The following is an 18,441-nucleotide window of genomic DNA, read 5'->3' as shown; positions in this document are numbered from 1 at the left end:
AGAAGCCATCTGGTCCTGGGTTTTTCTTTTTGGAATGTTTTTCTTTTTCTTTTATGTTAATTCAAGTAAAGAGATTGAAGAGTTAACCCCCACCCTATCCCATCCCCAGTGCTGGCTCTGGCATTTAGCCATGTAGTTATTTTTATCATTGTTCTTTATTTTATAATGTAACTCTGAGTTCCACTGTTGTGTTCTTCTATTTCAGCTTGATGGACTCCATTTAGCATTTCTTGTAAGGCAGGTATGCTAGCAATGAATTCCCTCAGCTTTTGTTTTTTGGAACATTTCTTCTTTTTTCAAAGATATATTTACTAGATCTTGAATTCTTGGTTGACAGTTTTTGCCCCCTAGCACTTGAAATCTGTCATTTCACTGTTCTCTGGTCTTCATGGTGTTCAGTTGTTTATCTTAATGACTTAATGAGGATCCCTTTGTACTTGTCATTCTCTTCTTTATGGTTTTTTTTTTTTCTTTCTTTTTGCCATTTCTTGGGCTGCTGCCGCCGCATATGGAAGTTCCCAGGCTAGGGGTTGAATCAGAGCTGAAGCTGCCAGCCTACGCCACAGCCACGCCAGATCCTTAACCCACTGAGCAAGGCCAGGGACCGAACCCGAAACTTCATGGTTCCTAGTTGGATTCATTAACCACTGAGCCACGACAGGAATTCCTTTTTTTTTTTTTTTTTTTTTTAAATTTTGTGGCCACACCCACGGCATTTGGAAGTTCTCAGGCCAGGGATTGAATCTGAGCCACAGCTGCAACCTGTGCTGCAGCTGCAGCAACACTGGATCCTTTAACTCACTGCACCAGGCCAGGGATTGAACTCGCCCGTGTAGTGACCTGAGCTGCTGCAGTCGGATTCTTAATCCACCGCCACATGGTGAGAAGACCATCTCTCTCTTGTTGATTTCTAGATTTTCTTTGGCTTTTGAGAGTTTAATTATATTTTGTCTTTGTATGGATCTCTGTTATCCTACTCGGAGTTAATTTTGCTTCTTGGATTCATGTATTTCATGAAATTTGGTAAGTTTTTGGCTATTTCCTTATTCTTCTTTTTCTCTGTCCTCTTCCTTTGTGACTCTCATTGTGAATGTGTTGGTAGGCCTAGTAATGTCTTTTAGGTATCTCATCTGCTGTTTGTTTTTCTTCATTCTTTTTTTTTTTGCCACACCCTCAGCCTGTGAAAGTTCCTGGGAGAGGGATTTAGCCTATGCCACAGCAGCGGTCAGAGCTAATGCAGTGACAGTGCTAGATCCTTAACTGACTATATCACAAGATAACTCCTTTCTTCATTTTTTTTTTTCCTTTCTGGTCCTCATACTAGGTAATTGCAATGAGGTTGTATTTAAGTTTACTGAATTTTTCTGCTTCTTCCTATTCACGTCTTTTTTTTTTTTTTTTTGTCTTTTTGCTATTTCTTTGGGCCGCTCCCTCGGCATATGGAGGTTCCCGGGCTAGGGGTTGAATCAGAGCTGTAGCCCCCGGCCTACACCAGAGCCACAGCAACTCGGGATCCCAGCCGCATCTGCGACCTACACCACAGCTCACGGCAACGCCGGATCGTTAACCCACTGAGCAAAGGCAGGGACCGAACCCTCAACCTCATGGTTCCTAGTCGGATTCGTTAACCACTGCGCCACGACGGGAACTCCCGTCACGTCTTCTTTTGAATATTTCTAGTGAGTTTTTCGTTTCTGTTATATTTTTCAGTGGCAACGTTTTATTTGGTTCTGTTTTATAATTTCTTTTTCTAGGTATTCTTGCCTTGGTAAGACATCCTGGTCTCCTTTAGTTTTTTTGTTCAAGGTTTTCTTTCACTTTTTGAGTATATTTAGGATAGTTGATTTAAAGTTCTTGCATTCTAATTCCAGCATTTGGGCTTCCTTAGGGACAGTTCTGTTAATTTCTTTTTTTCCCCCCTGTGAGCAGACCATACTTTCTTATTTCTTTGCATGCTTGTAACTTTTTGTTGAAAATGGACATTTTGAATATTGTTAATGTGGTAACTCGGGAAAACATTCTTCCTCTTCCCCAGGGTTTGTTCCTGCTGCTTGTTGTGGGTCATAGTTTTTGCTTAGGGAAGTTTATAACCTATTTTTGTTATGACTGTTCTTTGTCATGTGTAGACACTGAAGTGTTTGTTCTGGTAGATTATTGGTTAGTAGTTTGACAGAGCTTCCTTTCTTTTTTTTTTTTTTTTTTGGTCTTTTTGCCTTTTCTAGGGCTGCTTTCTGTGGCATATGGAGGTTCCCAGGCTAGGGGTCTAAGTGGAGTTGTAGCCGCCGGCCTACACCAGAGCCACTGCAACGCGGGATCCAAGCCGTGTCTGCGACCTACACCACAGCTCACGGCAACACCAGATCCTTAACCCACTGAGCAAGGCCAGGGACCGAACCCGCAACCTCATGGTTCCTAGTCGGATTCGTTAACTACTGTGCTACGACGGGAACTCTAACTCTCAGTCTTTGGACCTTGATCAGTACATACCCATTTCATTTAAATCTCTTCCCTTACCTTCACTTCCTAATTGTGTGGAGGCTAAAGGTCATCTAAGGTGAAAGCTTAAGGGCTTTTCCTGTCTGTTCTGAGCGTGTGTCCAACCCTGGGCATATGTGTGGCCTTCCAAATTCTGTGGTATAAGTAGGAGCTTTTTAGAGCCTTTATTTTATATATATGTGTGTATGTATATATATATATGTGTATATATATGTATATATATGTGTGTGTATATATGTATATATCTATGTGTATATATATGTATATATATATGTGTATATATATGTATATATATATGTGTGTATATATATGTATATATATATATGTGTATATATATATATCTGTCTGTCTGTCTCTCTTTCCTTCCTTCCTTCCTTCTTTCTTTTTGTGGCCGCATTTGTGGCACATGGAAGTTTCCTGGGCCAGGAGTCGAATTGGAGCTGAGGCTGTGGTCTACACTGTAGCCACGGCAGCACTAGATCTAAGCTGGATCTGCTACCTATGCTGCAAATTGTGGCAATGCTGGATCCTTAACCCACTGAAAGAGGCCAGGGATTGAGCATATATCCTGACAGAAACAGTCAGGACCTTAACCCACTGAGCCACAATGGGAACTCCTCTTCCTTGTCTTTCTTTCTCAAGCTTCTTCCTTCCCATCCTTTTATATCTGGCTAGTACCTGGCCTACTTGTTATCCCTTGCCTCAGGTGGCTGTGTATAGTATATTTGTCTTTATTTTTTTTTCTGGTCTTTTTGTCTTTTTAGGGCCACACTTGCGGCACATGGAAGTTCCTAGGCTCAGGGTCCAATTGGAACTGCAGCTGCTGGCCTACGCCAGAGCCACATCATTGTGGAATCACAGCTGCATCTGTGACCGTGTACATCACAGCTGTGACCTACACCACAGCTCATGGCAATGCCGATCCTTAACTCACTGAGCAAAGCCAGGAATTGAACCTGCGTTCCCAGGCTAGGGCTCGAATCTGATTTGTAGCTGCTGACCTATGCCAGGTTTGCTAACTGCTGAGCCACAACGGGAACTCTGTATATTTGTCTTTAAATGCTGTGGATAAATTCCACTTAACCCAGCAGCTTGTTCCTCCTGAGAAAGTTCTGAGTTGGGTGAATGAATGGCAAGCCTCTGACCTAATCCACCAGGTAACCACCAAACAGGTGAGAGCACACAACTACAATTCTTTAAAAATAAGACCCAGAGTTCCTGTCATGGCGCAATGGTTAACGAATCTGACTAGGAACCATGAGGTTGCGGGTTCGGTCCCTGCCCTTGCTCAGTGGGTTAATGATCTGGCGTTGATGTGAGCTGTGGTGTAGGTTGCAGATGCGGCTCAGATCCAGAGTTGCTGTGGCTCTGGCATAGGCTGGTGGCTACGGCTCCAATTCTACCCCTAGCCTGGGAACCTCCATATGCTGCAGCAGCTGCCCAAGAAATAGCAAAAAAGACAAAAAAAAAAAAAAGAAACAGACTCATATTACTCCTTTTGGTATCTGCGCATTGCACTAGAAATGTGGGCCACTATCTTCATGGCTGCCACCTAGCGGAGAAGTGGGGCATGGTAGGTGCATAAGTTAAAATTCCATGATGCTGCCATTTCAAAGTTCAGCAGGATTTTCTTTTTCTTCCTTCCTTCCTTCCTTCCTTCCTTTCTCTCTTTCTCTCTCTCTCTCTCTCTCTCTCTCTCTCTTTCTTTTTTGCTTTTTCAAGGCCGCACCCCATGGCATATGGAAGTTCCCAGGCTAGGGGTGGAATCAGAGGTACAGCTGCTGGCTTACGACACAACAGCAAGATCTGAGCCGTGTCTGCAACCTACACCACAGCTCACGGCAGTGTCGGATTCCTGACCCACTGAGCAAGGCTAGGGATCAAACCCATATCTTATATCTTCATGGATTCTAGTTGGATTTGTTTCTACTGCGCCATGAAGGGAACTCCACAGCAGGCTTTTCTATTAAGCTCACCTCTGGTGGTTGTAATGCTTTGATTGGATTCTAGAGTTCCAGAAAAGTTTTTTTTTCTGTCTCTTTTAGGGCTCCACCCTCAGCATATGGAGGTTCCCAGGCTAGGGCTCTAATCTGAGCTGTAGCTGCTGGCCTACACCACAGCTCACAACAATGCTGGATCCAAGCCACATCTGTGACCTACCCCAAGGTCGCTGGATCCTTAACCCACTGAGCGAGGCCAGGGATTGATCCCGTGTCCTCAGTTAACTGCTGAGCCACGATGGGAACTCCTAGAGTTCCAGAAAAATTGATTCTGACCATTTTTACCAGTGTAATTGCTGCCATAGTAGAGGGACTGAATTTTGGAGTTCCTTGCTCCACCATTGTGTATGCTGTTATTCTTAGTGTTTGTTTTAATCCCTCTGCCAGTGCCACATTTTCTTAATGACTGTAATGACTTTTTATGAAGTCTTATGTCTACTAGGGCATGAATGCCACATTGATGTACTATCTTCGCTATTCTGAACCTGTTCTGTTAAATATTGTGTATCTTTTTTCTTTTTTTACCTTTCTAAATGCTTTGATCAATGTTTAAGTTTATTTTGATAAATACTTTAAAGGCATGATGTGAGCCAAGCATTGTTTTAGATCAGGGTTTTTCAAGCTTGGCATTTTAGACATTTTAGTTCAGATAATTCTTTGTTGTGGGAGTCTGTCTTATGTGTCCCTTGTATCTCTGGCCTCTACCCAGTAGATAGGTACCTTTAGCAACCCCCACCCCCACCAGTTGTGACAACCAAAAATGTTTAAAGACATTGTTAGATGGTCCGTGTGGGTGGTGGTATTGTGGGGCTGGCAAATCCTCCCATTTGAGAACCAGTATTCTTTTTTTTTTTTTTTTTTTTTTTTGGTCTGTTTGCCTTTTCTAGGGCCGCTTCTGAAGCATATGGAGGTTCCCAGGCTAGGGGCCTAATCGGAGCTGTAGCCGCCGGCCTACGCCAGAGCCACTGCTATTCTAAAAAATAGGGATTCACAGATAATTAGTACTGAGCTAAGTGGAGTAGTAAATGGCTGAGATATACTTTGATGTGGTTAAGTACAGTTATAGAGATGGGAATCAAGAAATGTGGAAGAACAGCAAAAAATTGCCATGGAGAGTTGATGATAAATATTTTCCAAAAAGAGAGATTTGATTTGGGTCTGAAGGGCAGGTAGTGATGTTCTTTAGGAAGGCAGATGTTCTAGGTGGTAAAAAAAGTCTAGAGACTTGGTAAAAAGGCCTTTCTTCGCCTTCAGGACAGTAAGCATGATTGAAGAGGATATGGGAGGTAGAGTTGATAAAAAGAAAGGCAGTTGAGGTCAGATTTGAAAGGCTTTTTATGCTATGCTAAGATGTTTTATTTTTTGCCTTTTCATTGTAGAAAACCAACAAATACTTTAAAAGTCTTTAGAGTACTATGTTCAACTTTTAAAAAACAATAATGATATAGTGAAATGATAAAAAGCATAAGGTGGATGTTAAACTCAAGAAGATAACTCTAAAAAGGGAATCCTTGTATACTGTTGGTGGGAATGTAAATTTGTACAGCCACTATGGAAAATAGTGTGGAGGTTCCTTGAAAAACTGAAAATAGAACTACCATATCATTCACTACTGGGTGTATATCTGGAAAAATGAGAACACTAATTGGAAAAAAATATGTGTACTTTAAAGTTCATAGCAGCATTGTTTATGATATCCAAGATAATTGAAGCAATCTAAGTGCCCATCAATAGATTATTTGATTAAGAAGATGTGGGGTGTGTGGTTTTATCTAAAATGGAATATTACTCAGTTACAAAGAGGAATGAAATACTGCCATTTGCAGCAACGTGAATGGACCTAGATAATATTATACTTATGAAGTCAGAGAAAGATAAATACTATATAGTATCATTTATAGATGGAATTTAAAAAAATAATACAAATGAATATATATAGCAAAACAGAAACAGACTCACAGATAATAGAAAACAAACTAGTGGTTACTATCAAATAGAAGAGGGAAGAGGGGAGAGACAAATTAGGAATATGGGATTAACAAATTAGGAATCTACTATATTTAAAGTAGAAAAGCAATAGGATAAAATGTATAGCATAAGGAATTATAATAAACTATAATTGGATATAATCTGCAGAAATACTGAATTGCTGTACTGTACATCTGAAACTAACCCAATATTGTGAATCTACCAAATTTCAGTTTTAAAAAAGAGATAACTCTAGTCTATAAAGTATGAAAGTAGGAATGGATGGAGATTTATATAAAATTAAAACTAGATGTCAGATATATTGCTCTTAAATCACATCACTGTGTAGATTTTCCCATCCTATATTTGTCAAAATTCTTATATAGTATCAACACTGATGGCACTTCTTGGTATTTAAAATAGGAATGTAGTGGGCAAATATACAGAGTTGTGTGTTTTTTCAAGCATGTTGTTGGAGTGATATCTTTCCAACTATTGCCTGTTTTCTTTGGACTTTTAGTCAGATTAACTAAAAGTTGACTCCTGTAGTTTTTCTGTGTCCTGAGAAAAGGAAGATGCCTAAAGACGGGTTAAAACACTTTTTTTTGTTTTTTTTGTCTTTTTTTAGGGCCGCACTGTGGCATATGGAGGTTCCCAGGCTAGGGGTCGAATTGGAGCTGTAGCTGCTGGCCTACGCCAGAGCCTTGTCTGCGACCTACACCACAGCTCATGGCAATGCTGGATCCTTAACCCACTGAGTGAGGCCAGGGATCGAACCCGCAACCTCATGGTTCCTAGTCGGATTTGTTTCCACTGCACCACGATGGGAACTCCTTGATGATTTTTATTTTGGTACTATTTTAGACTTGCAGAAGAGTTACAAGTCTAGCACAGAATCTTGAATTTACCCTTTCTCTAGAGTCACCATTGTTAACATTTTTGTCTCAACTACTTTATAATTTGCAAATTTTCTTGTTATATTCATTTATTTTTTCTGAACAATTTGAGAGTAAGCTATAGACATCATTCCCCTTTCTCTAGATACTTCAGTATTTCCAAGGGACAAGGATATTTCACACAATTACGGGGTAAATATCAAATAAAAAATTTAAAATATACACAATACTCTTATCTAATCCAAAACCCATATTCACAGTTTCCAGTTGCTCTAATAATGTTCTCTAATTTGAAGCAGTTCTTTTGCCTCTCATAGTCTTTCCTGACCTTGACATTTTGGAAAAGTACAGATCATTTAATTTTTAAGAAAGTGCCTCAATTTGGGTTTTTATGATGCTTCCTCATGATTAGATCAAGGTTATGGATTTTCGGCAGAAATAGAGCGGAAGTGGTGGTGTGTTCTTGTTAATGCATTTTAACAGGAGACACATGATGTTGGTCCCATTACTAGTGATAGTTTTGAATACTTTTTAAGTGATGTCCACCAGATTCTTCTTTGTAAAGTTAATTTCCCCCTATTTATAACCAGTGAATAATTTTGGAGGAGATACTTTGAGACCGTAAATATCTTGTTCTTCAATAAACTTTCACTTACTAGCATTCATTTATTAGTATTTTTGAAAAATTGGCGATTGTCTAGTTTCATCAGCATTGATTGATTAGTTGGCATTTACGGAGATGTCTTCGGAGAATTTTTTTTTTTTTTTTTTTTTTTTTTTTGCTATTTTAGGGCATATGGAGGTTCCCAGGCTAGGGGTCGAATCGGAACTGTAGTCACCAGCCTACGCCAGAGCCACAGCAACGCAGGATCCGAGCTGCATCTGCAACCTACACCACAGCTCATGGCAACGCCGGATCATTAACCCACTGAGCAAGGCCAAGAATCGAACCTGCATCCTCATGGATCCTAGTTGAGCCATGAAGGGAACTCCCAAAGAAAAATATTTTTAAAGGTCACCTTATCAGGAGTTCCCATTGTGGCTCAGCAGTAACAAACCCAACTAGGATCCATGAGGATGCGGGGTTTAGTCCTTGGCCTTGCTCGTGGGTTAAGGATCTGGTATTGCCATGAGCTGTGGTGTAGGTCTCAGACATGGCTCGGATCCTGCTGTGGCTGTGGTGTAGGTGGCAGCTCCAGCTCCAATTTGACCCCCAGTCTGGGAACTTCCATATGCCATGGGTGTGGCCCTAAAAAGACAAAAAAAAAAAAAGAGAAAAGAATAGTTTGCAGAAAAATAATCTGTGTGTGGCAGCTTGGGTGCTTTTCCCATTTTTGTCCTTTAATTCACCTACCTCTCTCAATTACCGATTATGATGGAGATTTGTAGGAGAAAGATAAAGCCCCAAAGTGTGAGCCTTTAATACATCTTTATTTACCATTCAGTCATTCAAAACAATATATACACGTTAAAAAATAACCCTCCCAACCTTCTTACCTTTTTTTTTTTTTTTTGTCTTTTTAGAGCTGCACCCACAACATGTGGAAGTTCCTAGGCAAGGGGTTGAATTGGAGCTACAGCTGCTGGCCTGTGCCACAGCAACTTGGGATCCCAGCCTCATCTGTGACCTATACCATAGCTCACAGCAATGCCAGATCCTTAACCCACTGAGCGAGACCAGGGTTTGAACCCACGTCCTCCTGGATACTAGTTGGGTTTGTTACGTTGAGCCATGATGGGAAGTCCCCAAAACTTACTTTTTTTTTTTTTTGTGCTATTTCTTGGGCCGCTCCCGCAGCATATGGAGGTTTCCAGGTTAGGGGTTGAGTCGGAGCCATAGCCACCAGCCTACGCCAGAGCCACAGCAACTTGGGATCTGAGCCGTGTCTGCAACCTACACCACAGCTCACGGCAACGCCAGATCGTTAACCCACTGAGCAAGGGCAGGGACTGAACCCGCAACCTCATGGTTCCTAGTCGGATTCGTTAACCACTGCGCCACGACGGGAACTCCCCCCAAACCTTACTTTAAAGCAGAATTTTTCATCAGGATCACTGTTGATGTTTTGGGACATAATTATTTATTGTGTGTGTGGTGGGCACCTCTAATCAGAGCTGTTGATGCTAGCCTACACCACAGCCACAGCAATGTGGGATCTGAGCCACGTCTGTGACCTATACTACACTTTTTCCCAATGCCAGATCCTTAACCCACTGAGTGAGGTCGTAGATCAAACCCGCATCCTCATGGATACTAGTCGGGTTGGTTAACCACTGAGCCACAATGGGAGCTCTGAAACTCTTAAATATAACTTGTTTGGCATGGGTTTTTCAACATAAAAGAAAGATTATAGTGGGCAGAGATTGGGAATGACATTCAGTGAAAATCAGAAGTAAATTTTTATGGTTCTGTAAATATTCTTTTAATATGAATAAGAATATACTATTTATATTATTTTGCATTATCTTTAAAAATTTGAGTAGATTTTTCTAACTTGTTTTATTGCTTGTGTTGTATTTGCTATTCCTTTCTCTGAAATAGTTCTGAAAGTTTTTATGTAATAATGATTTTAGAAGTGAGATTTTCGGAGTTCCCGTCGTGGCGCAGTGGTTAATGAATCCGACTAAGAACCATGCGGTTGCGGGTTCGATCCCTGCCCTTGCTCAGTGGGTTAACGATCCGGCGTTGCCGTGAGCTGTGGTGTAGGTCGCAGACGTGGCTCAGATCCTGCGTTGCTGCGGCTGTGGCATAGACCCGCAGCTACAGCTCTGATTCGACCCCTAGCCTGGGAACCTCCATATGCTGCGGGAGCGGCCCAAGAAATGGCAAAAAGACAAAAAAAAAAAAAAAGAAGTGAGATTTTCATAGTTTTGAGTGGTAAGATAATGGTGTAGATAGAACTTCACTTCATAAGAAATGGCTGGGACCATATCTACAGATATATTTTAATTCCTGTCTCTTATTTATTGTATCTCTGTTTTTCAAGGAAATTGCCTAAGAACACATTTTTCCTATATGTGGATATTATTCATATTTAATGATATCTTTCTAAGGAAACATGGATATTGGTCCATGTTTTGGACCAATTTCCTCTGTTTTGAGTAGTGTGGCCTAGTTTTGATCCAGTTTTAAAAGAGTGAGGAATTCATGGAGTTCCCATCATGGCACAGCAGAAACAAATCTGACTAGGAACCATAAGGTTGCAGGTTCGATCCCTGGCCTCGATCAGTGGGTTAAGGATCCGGCGTTGCCGTGAGCTGCGGTGTAGGCCAGCAGCTGCAGCTCTGATTTGACCTCTAGCCTGAGAACTTCCATATGCTGTAGGTATTTTGAAAAGACAAAAAGAAAAAAACAAAAATCGTTTGTTAAAAGAGTGAGGAGTTCAAAACATTTCCTTTATTGATGTTTGTTTTTTTTTTTTAAAGATATTGTTAAAACCAACATTTATTTGTATAATGATAAATCTGTTATTTTTTTTGTGTGTTTTCTAAAATTTAAGAAACATGGCAGACGGAGAAAGTCTCCTTACTCTAGGGTCAGATCTCTGTAAGGAACCTTCTTTTACAGGATGACAAGTTAATAAAGATAAACAGTAGAATAATGGGCAAAGTAGATTTTTTATATAGCCTGTCTCCCATCCAGCAGTGATAGCTAGCTTGATTTACACTGATTTTTTGGTGAGGGAGTGAAATTTGTTGGTGAGGGAGTGAAAAAACTGGAACTTTGGGTAATATAAATTCAAGGTATTTTCAGGTTATGGGACATAGTGTTAATAGAGTGAAATATTGAAAAAGCACTTGCTGGAGTTCCTATTGTGGCTCAGCAGAAATGAATCTGACTAGTATCCATGAGGATGCAAGTTCGATCCCTGGCCTTGCTCAGCAGGTTAAGGATCTGGCATTGCCATGAGCTGGAGTGTAGGCCAGTAGCTACAGATCCGATTCGACCCCTAGCCTGGGAACCACCATGTGCTGCAGGTGTGGCCCTAGAAAGACCAAAAAAAAAAAAAAGCACTTGATTTCCAAAACTTTTAGTTCTGGGTCTTATAATAATTATGTAATCCTGGGCCTCAGTTTTTTTTTTCTTTTTTTCCAGTCCAGTCCCTCATTTTAAAGTGCTTTTAGCACTAAAATTTCATCCCCATGACCTTTTGTGTTATATAATGGTCATATGAAATACCTAAATAAAAAGAGGAAGGTAGTAGCATTTCAGAAATGTGGTTTGGGATTGAATCTCCTTAAGTGAGCTAAACTTTTCCTTTAGTTCAAGGACAGGGTGATGTGAATTAAAATGGGGGAATATTGGCATCAATACATTGAAGAAGAAAAAGGACTTGCTAATTGGTTATTATTTTGAGGAGTAGACATGTAGCTGATAAACAATCAGATATGAAGTTGTATTGATGATCCTTTTTAGAGGCAAATTTAATAACTGGGAGATAACAGTTACTTTAGTGAAGTTTTCTAGTTTCACAGGTGAGGAAATTGAGCTCTACTGAGGTTGTAGTTTAAGATCATAATCTAATTATAATTAGAACTAGAACCAAGATTTTTTGACTCCCAGTACAGGGTTCTTGGTGGGGTACTTTGTTTTTAATAATTATTAATTTTTTCTATGTATTTTATAAACAATTCAGTAAGAAAGAGTATTTTTCTATAAAATGTGTTATAACTCTTGTTCAAGAAAATAAAGAATATTTGTTATTTGTTATGTCTTAAAGTGATGTTTACATTTTTCTGTCACTGTCACAGTCTCAAGGAAGTGAATTAGTTACAACTCTATTGTGTCTCTGGATTATTTATAATCTTATTGATTCCTTGTTTTCTTGTTTACATGCTTCAGAGTTGTTTCCTTAGTATTTAAATTAAGATAAGGTAATTATTGAAATCACTCCAGTATAGCTCAGAGAGGGTAAGGGAGCTTTCCAAGGGTATGCAGTTAATTGGTGACACAGTTATTTTTGATCAGAAAGTTTCTTTTTCTAATATTAAAGTAGTTTGTATGTGTTCTTTGTTGCCATGTGAAGTTTCTACTTTGCATAGTTCGCATAGTTCAGTTTTGATACTGTTTTAAGTTCAGTAACCAGGTTAACAATACAACCTTTTGAGATCAGAGTAGATTCCATCTACTAGGAAGAACAGTAGTGATGCCTTCTGTAGTAGGAGGAAGTCTGGAGTGGAAGAAAAAAGTATTCCTTGATCTACTATTACGGTTTGCATTTAGTAAAGTGTTGAGTTACCAGTATTTGAAATGAGTTCCATAAATCTGATCCAAGCTTCTGGATTTTACCCTCTCTGATCAAGGAATGTTAAGAGACGATTAACTGTTCTGTGGCCAACTTTAACTTACTCCATCATATTTTTTACCCTAATAAAATCTCATAGGTAATAAAGAAATAGAGATCCAAGTACCATTATATAGAAGACATATGATGGAAAATTCAAATAAGGAGTATTTTTATAGCAGAAAGATTAGTAAAAATTATTCAAATTTTATAGAAGACCAGAATTAGTTTACTCCTCTTACTGTAAAATGGAGATAATAGTAGTACTATGTGGTGATCCTGAGGATTAAATGGGATAATACATATTAAGCACTTAGAATAGATACTCAGTAAATGTTACCTATGGTTTTTATTTTTATCAATGTATGTATATATTGCTCATGTTTGTATAATCCCTCTTCACTGGATTATTTTGAAACAAATTCTAGACATCATATTATTGTATGAAAGTTTAAAAAAAAAAAAAAACAAATTTGCACCATAGAGTATTTGCCTGAAACCAACTAGTGTTTGCAAAAGGACAAGTGGATTTTTTTTTCTTTTGATGCCAATACAAAAAACAGGTTAGAAGTTCCCTGTGGTACAGTGGTTTAAGGATCAGGTCCAGCTGTGTGTGGCACAGGCTGTAAGTGCGGCATGGGTTCGATTCCTGTCCCGGGAACTTTCATATGACGCAAGTGTAGCCAAAAAAACAGACAAACCAAAAAACAGGTTGCCTTCTTGATTAAGTGATAGTGTTTTAGGTGTTTGGGAACCATCACTGGAGCTTAGAAGCTGTTATACTCTTAAGATTATTGAAGTATAAAATTTTTAACATTGTAATCTAAAAATTTCTAACTTCTAGCAGTGTTGAAACGATTTTATGTATACTCACTACCTAGATTTTAATTTTAACATTTTTTTTCTTTTTAGGGTCCCACCAACAGCATATGGAAGTTCCCAGACTAGCGGTTGAATCAGAGCCACAGCTGCTGGCCTACACCACAGCCATAGCAACACGGGATCTGAGCTGCATCTGTGACCTACACCACAGCTTGGAGCAATGCTGGATCCTTAACGTACTGAGCAAGGCCAGGAATCGAACCCTCATTCTCATGGATACTAGTTGGATTCTTAACCCGCTGAGCCACAATGGGAACTCTTTTAACATTTTTCTGCACTTCTTTTATCACCTATCTATCCATTTATCCAACTGTCCATTGATGCAGCACTTCATCCTATTTTCTTATTCATTTCAGAGTAAATTCCTGAGATCAGTATAATTGACGTTTGGTTTTTAAAGAAGTTGTCTTTGCAGCTAGGTTTTTTCAGATTTCCTTTTGCATATACATTATTGTTGTGAATGATTGTTTATACCTGAAGTTCTAAGTTGTGTCCACTTACAGTCTGTGGTTCCAGTGCTTCTCACTTTAAACTTTGCTTTCATGTATCTTTATTAGAATATTTAGGTTATGTACCAGTGATTCATATTTGCCAAAGCTAAGTAGAATGAATAATGAGGGTTTTGCATGTGTTTTCACTTGTCTTTAAAAATATATATATTTTAGGCAATTACTGTGTGTCCCATTGTGATACCCTAAACTGATGCTGTTTTAGGAATCTCTTTTAAAATTTTCCATTTAACAGTTACTCTTTGGGCCAAAAGGCACTGTTTTAGTGTTTAGCTCTTTTTCTTTGATCTTAGTGTTCTGTAAAGTGCCTAAAAATCCTTTGATCTCCACATGACTGCATAACTTGTGACAGAAAAAGCTATTTATGGGAGTTCTCTGATGGCCTAGTGGGTAAAGGCTCCTGAGTTTTCACTGCTGTGACTGTGGTCACTGCTGTGTTGCACAGATTCCATCTCTGGCCTGGGAACTTCAACATGCTGTGTGTGTGGCAAAACAGAAAAAATTTAAAAAATAGAACAAGAAATAAATGGTGCAACTAAATTCTTTTTAAATTTAGCAGCCATGCTACATATCCTATTAGTAGGCATCTGCAACTCTTGCAACAAAAGCATATCTTTTTTTTTTTTTTTTTTTTTTGTCCTTTGTCTTTTTAGGGCTGCACCCGAGGCATGTGGAGGTTCCCAGGCTAGGGGTCGAATCAGAGCTGTAAGCTGCTGGCCTACGCCACAGCCACAGCAAATGCAGGATCTGAGCTGCATCTGCAACCTACACCACAGCTCACGGCAATGCTGGATCCTTAACCCACTAAGCACGGCCAGGGATTGAACCCGTGTTTTCATGGATACTAGTTGGGTTCGTTAACCACAGAGCCATGATAGGAACTCCAACATGTCTGTCTTTAAGTGTTGTTAGCTTGACAGAAAACCTCTGGCATCTTTATATGATGGAGTACTATGCTGCAATTAAAATTATGTTTTAGAAAACTATTTAATGATGCATAAAAATATTCAGTTAATATATTAATATGTTGATATTAATATATTAGTGGAGGGGAAAGTTTGCAAAGCAGTGACGTAATCATTAAAATTCATTAAAACAAAAAATGTGCTCAGCCGTAAAAAAGAACAAAATAATGCCATTTGCAGCAACATGTATGGAACTAGAGACTCTCATACTAAGTGAAGTAAGTCAGAAAGAGAAAGACAAATTCCATATGATATCACATATCTGTAATCTAACATGGCACAAATGAGCCTTTCTACAAAACAGAAACAAACTCTTGAACTTTGAGAACAGACTTGTGGTTGCTGAGGGGTAGGGGAAGGGGGTGGGATGGACTGGGAGTTTGGGGTTAGTAGATGCAAACTATTGGATTCAGAGTGGATAAGCAATGAGATCCTGTTGTACAGCACAGGGAACTATATCTAGTCGCTTGTGATGGAACCTGATGGAGGATAATGTGAGAAAGGGTGTGTGTGTGTGTAAGACTAGGTCACTTTGCTCTACAAGAAAAATGTGTTAACATTTTCCCCTATGATTATTTTTGGGCGATGGGATTTGAAGTAACATTATATTTCATACCTCACACTTTTCTTTATATTCCACTTTTTATAGTGGACTTAGAGAAGGAGAATGTGGAGGGAGTCCTTAGCAACAATAAGCTCACACTTCCATAACTGGAATATTATTGTAGATGAGAGAGAGTGAGTAAATGAGCGGTTATTGTTCCCATTTTAAATATTAAATATGAGGCTTTCCTTAGGATGCAAATGTACCCAAACTATATTATTGTTTACCTATTGTTTTTCCAGTAGTAGAGGAACTTTTCAAAGAATTAGGGATTGTCATTTAACTTCAATAAGAAGTCCATTTGCATTTGGTATTTTCTAAGATAGATTAATCTCTAACTGTGAAATAAAATTCAGAGTTGGAGCTCTGTTCTCAACTTGATTTTATTTATTTGTAATTACATGATATAGGGATAGCTTTGGTTCAATTCTAATTCTTTTGTTTTGTAACCTTTGGAAACTTGCCCAGTATCCAGTTTTTCATTTATGCAGTGGAGTCAGTAATACCTAAATGAAAATATGAGACATTGAGCATAGTGTATGTAAGCTCTCGACAAAATTGAGTTGCATACTCACCACCTTTTCTGTTTTTTGTAGAAGCATTTAATTCTTGGAGATAGGATCGATTAGGTGTGAGTTTCATGAAATGAGCTATGAATAACTATATATATCAAAAAGTAGAGAAGTTACCGTCTAAATTGATTCTAATTTTTTTTTTTTGTCTTTTGAGGGCCGTACCCACAGCATGTGGAAGTTCCCAGGCTAGGGGTTGAATAGGAGCTGCCCCTGCTGGCCTATGCCACAGCCACAGCAACACCGGATTCGACCTACACCACAGCTCATGGCAACGCAGGATCCTTGACCCACTAAGCAAGGCCAGGGATTGAACCTGTGTCCTCATGGATACTAGTTGGGTTCTTTACTGCTGAGCCACAATGGGAACTCTGATCCTAATTTTTCATACTTTCTCCCACAGGTGTCTGTCACCTGGAACATTGAGTTCACTACATTCTAAAGATGCTCCAAAACACTGTGTTTTCAAAAATGATCTCATCTGTTTATATATCTTTTGCTTCTGGAATTGTTTTATTACTCTTGTTAAAAAAAGTTAATACTATCTCAGACCTTAATCAGCGGTTGTCAAAACTCCATTTAGCTAGTGCTTGCATTGCAGATTTTATCTGATTCAGTATTTATTGATTAGCTACATAAACTTTATTTTTATATGGAGAGAGATGCTTTTTAGAATTCACTCAAAATTAAGTAGTGGTTCACAAATTAAATGATTATCTTCATGGTTTGTAGATTAGTAAAAACCCTGAATATAGATATAGGTATTTAGCTATATAATGTAGCTATAGATATAGAAATATGTGACTTTGTCTTCTCTCAGAAAACCTAGATTTTGGAGTTCCTGTCCTGGCTCAGTGGTTCATGAACCTGACTAGTATGCAGGAGGACGAGGGTTCGATCCCTGGCCTTGCTCAGTGGGTTAAGGATCTGGGCTTTTTGTGAGCCATGGTGTAGGTCGCAGACTCAGCTCGGATCCCAAGTTGCTGTGGCTGTGGCATAGGCTGGCAGCTGTAGCTCCAATTTGACCCCTAGCCTGGGAACCTCCATATGCTGCCCTAAAAAAGACAAAAAAAAAAAGAGAAAACTTAGGTTTTGTTTTTCTCCCCTTTCCTCTTTAGCAAAAGAGAAATGAGAATCTTATTTAAACTGAATTTAAGAGCTCTTTGCACTGCAGTATATAGGGCTATATATTCACTCTGATTCGGGTTCTAGAGGAAAAATAGGTTTTGTTACAATGTACAAAGTAAAATTGTATTTCTGTTTCATTTGAAGGTAGTTTGTACTTTAACCTAATTAAATCTAAATTCATTCCTTTTGAGCTAAAATATACTTCATCTTGATAAAAACCTTCCAGTTTTCTCTTTTGCAATTAACTTATGCTTTTGTTAGACAATAGTATTCCTTTTTTTTTTGGTCTTTTTGCTATTTCTTGGGCCACTCCCACGGCATATGGAGGGAAAGTTCCCAGGCTAGGGGTCCAATCGGAGCTGTAGTCACCGGCCTACGCCAGAGCCACAGCAACGCGGGATCCGAGCCGCGTCTGCAACCTACACCACAGCTCACGGCAACGCCGGATGGTTAACCCACTGAGCAAGGGCAGGGACCGAACCTGCAACCTCATGGTTCCTAGTCGGATTCGTCAACCACTGCGCCACGACGGGAACTCCCCAGACAATAGTATTCTTCAGGAAATTCCTGAGTCTCTAATAAACTTTGCTGCTGCTGCTGCTTCTTTTTTTTTTTTCTTTTGGTCTTTTTAGGGCTGCACCTGAGGCGTATGGAATTTCCCAGGCTAAGGGTCGAATTGGAACTATAGCTACTGGCCTATGCCACAGCCACAGCAGTGTCAGATATGAGCTGTGTCTGTGACCTACACCACAGTTTGAGCCAACACCTGGATCCTTAACCCACTGAGTGAGGCCAGAGATCGATCCTACATCCTCATGGGTATGAGTCAGATTTGTTTCTGCTGGGCCATGATGGGAACTCCAACTTGGCTTCTTAAAATGAAGGTTAGCAGGTATTGGAAATAAGATTATGAGTTTTAATCCTAAAGGCAGCTATGTAAAAAATAGATGTACTAGATAATAGAAAAGCATTAGGAAATCCATAGTTATAGGAATGGTTCCCCTTTCTTCCTTAGATTATTCCTGGGATACTTAACAGTCTTTCTTCATCATTAGATTTTGAGTTCCTTAAGGTCAGTTCTTATATATTTATTTTTTATTGCAATACTGAGTTGGCAGTGTTCATAATATATTTAG

The 18,441-nt window shown here is 39.3% G+C and overlaps 1 protein-coding gene across 6 annotated transcripts in view; it reads left to right on the top strand.

The window, feature by feature from the left end:
* The window catches only part of ATRX (ATRX chromatin remodeler), a 293,130-nt gene that overhangs the window by 26,692 nt on the left and 247,997 nt on the right, over nt 1-18,441 (top strand). The window lies entirely within an intron of this gene.

The sequence above is a fragment of the Phacochoerus africanus genome, chromosome X (assembly GCF_016906955.1).
Source record: "Phacochoerus africanus isolate WHEZ1 chromosome X, ROS_Pafr_v1, whole genome shotgun sequence".
Lineage (NCBI taxonomy): Eukaryota > Metazoa > Chordata > Mammalia > Artiodactyla > Suidae > Phacochoerus > Phacochoerus africanus.
The sequence above is the reverse complement of the archived record's forward strand: the minus strand, read 5'-3'. Positions and strand labels throughout refer to the sequence as shown.